Source organism: Tupaia chinensis, unplaced genomic scaffold (assembly GCF_000334495.1).
Source record: "Tupaia chinensis unplaced genomic scaffold, TupChi_1.0 Scaffold143667_1, whole genome shotgun sequence".
Lineage (NCBI taxonomy): Eukaryota > Metazoa > Chordata > Mammalia > Scandentia > Tupaiidae > Tupaia > Tupaia belangeri.
In genome coordinates, this window is record NW_006203515.1 from 120684 (window position 1) to 123414 (window position 2731).

The 2731-nt window shown below is 41.4% G+C and overlaps 1 pseudogene; it reads right to left on the reverse strand.

Annotated features, from left to right (window-relative positions):
* LOC102472671 (ATP-dependent Clp protease ATP-binding subunit clpX-like, mitochondrial) overlaps positions 1-2598 on the reverse strand; it is a 6163-nt pseudogene extending 3565 nt beyond the window's left edge.
* Positions 2599-2731: the final 133 nt, after the last annotated feature.

A 2731-nucleotide genomic window follows, 5' to 3' on the forward strand; every position in this document is an offset into this window, starting at 1 on the left:
CCAGACAGACAGAGAGAGACAGAGAGATAGAAAGCGAGAAATCACCCCCCAGGGGGGATGGCCACGCCGCAATCCCTTCTCCTCCATTCTCCTCTCAGGATCTTGGGCACGCACACACACGCGCCCGGTATGAGTTTTAAGCCACTGGGTCTGGGACTCGAACCGTGGTCGACTATGTGGGAGTCCAGTGACATATCCATTATGCTAACTGCTGGTCCCGGGTTAGCTATTCTTTAAAAGTTTTGTAGAATTCAGGAGTGAAGACATCAGGACCTCTGATTTTCTTTGTTGGGTGGTTATTTATCACTGATTCATTCTCATTGCTTTTTATGGGTTTATTCAGGCATTCTATGTCTTCCTGATTCAAACTTGGTAGATTATAAGTGTCCAGGAATTTGTCCACCTCATCCAGATTTTCTTGTTTTTTTTTTTTTTTTTTTTTTTCGGCATATGGATGCTCATAGAATTTGCTAATGCTGTTTTGTATTCCTGTTATGTACGTTGTACTATTCCCTATTTCACTGTGAATCTAATTTATCTGGTTTATTTCTCTCTTCTTTATAATTAGTTTAGATAATGGTGTTTCAATTTTGTTTATCTTTTCAAATAACCAGCTTTTGGTTTCATTTAGTTTCTGTAGAGTTCACTTATTCTCTATTTCATTTATTTCTGCTCAAATCAGTATTATATCTTTTCTCCTGGCCTTTTTATTAGCTTTTATTTTCTATTGTTGCTCTTTTTCCAATACCCTGATCCATATTATCAGGTTGTCTATTTCCCACCATTCCATCTTAACCTTATGTGGACTAATGGCTATGAACTTTCCACTTATGATGGCCTTTGCTGTGTCCCACAGGTATGGAAAGTCATGTACTCATTAATATTTGTTTCAATGAATCTTTTGGTTTTAATCTTAATTTCTTTAGTAGTTGTAAAGTCATTCAGGAGTAGGTTGTTTAGTTTCTGTATACTCACATTATTATTGATGATTTTTTTCTGAAGTTAATTGCAAGTTTAATTCCATCATGGTTGGTGAAGATGATGGATATTGTTCTATACTTTTGAATTTGTAAAGGTTTGTTTTGTGCCCTATCATGTGGTCTATTTGTGAAAAATTCCATGTAGAACTAAGAAAAATGTATATTTTTTGGTTGTTGTTTGGAAGTTTCTATAGATGCCTGCCAAGTCCATTTGAATTGTGGTATTATTTTGAATCTGTATCTCTGATTTTTTTCTCTAGATGATCTGTTCAAAGGTGATAGTGGGGTGCTGAGATCCCACATTTAGTGTGTTTCAGGGATATACCCTTGTAGCTTTAGGAGTTTTTTCTTCAGATATTTCAGCTTTCTTGATTTGGGTGCATAGTGTTATATGTGTTTGATGTATTTGCCCATTTAGTACTATACAATGTCCTTCTTTGTCTCTTCTTACAGTTTGGTCTTAAAGTCTATTTTCTTTGAAATCAGTATCATGACTCTAGTCCCTTTTTGGTATCTGTTTGTGTATGACATCTTTTGCCAGTCTTTCACTTTTAGTCTATGCATATTTTTATCCATGATATATGCTCCTTGTAGACAGCAGATAGAGGGTTTATGTTTTTAATCCATTCATCCGGTCAGTGTCTCATTATTGGAGAATTTAATCTGTTGACATTCAACGTTATCATAGCTAATTGAAAATTTGTGTCTCCCAATTTCTTAGGCATTTTTGTTGTTGTTCCATTACTTCTGTTTGTCTCTCCTTAGTTTCCTTGTTATAGTGCTCCCTTTAGTACTTCTTGAAGACCTGGTTTAATGTTGGTAAATTCTTTAGGGTTTTGTTTATCTGAGATTATCTTAAACTTTTCTTCTCATCTGAAGGATAGTCTTGCTGGGTCTAGTATTCTTGAGAAAAATTGTTTTCCTATTAGTGTTTTGAGTTTGTTTTCTCATTCTTTTCTCACCTGCACTGTATGTGATGACAGGTCTGATGTTCTCCTAATAGGATAACTTTTGTACATGACTTAATGTTTCTCTCTGGCTATTTTTAGAATCTTGTCTTTGTGATATTTACAATTTTGCTTATGAAGTGTCATGAAGAGGATATTATTATGTTGATTCTACCTGGGGTCCTTTGTATTTCTTGGGTCTGGGTGTCTCACTCAATATTTCTCTAGATCTGGTAGCTTTATTTTCTGCCAGTATTTTATGGAATAGGTCTTCTATGGCCCCATCTGATTCTTTGCCTTCTGGAGCACCTGTTATCTGGATATTGGGACATTTAATGTTGTCTAGTATTTCCTGTCTGTTGTCCTCTGGGGGTAGAGGCTTTCTAGCTCTGTGACTGGGAAGTGGGCTCTGAAGTTAGGAGTTGGGGATGGGACTGAAATTCAATCTGCCTGGCCGGGCCCGCCTGCGCGGCTGCCGGGCCTGCGCGGCTGCCTGGGCTCTGCTTTGTATTGCACGGACCGGGCTGCCTGGCCCCCGCTGCCTCTCCGGCGCTGGGTGTGTCCCGCGCTTGGTGCCGACGAGAGCCGGCGGCGTGGACCAGCCAAGGTCGCCGTCCTTCCTTTCTCTGCCGGGCTGGCGAAGGGGAGGTGGCGCTGGGTCCCGCGCACATTCGCACGCTTGGGGCTGGTGTGTGGCCGCCGGCCCTGCGTGTGGCCGCTGGGCCTGTGCCTGCGCGTGTCCCCCAGGCCTGCGCGTGGCCGCCGGGCCTGAGCCTGCGTGTGTCGGCCGGGCCCGCCCCCGCG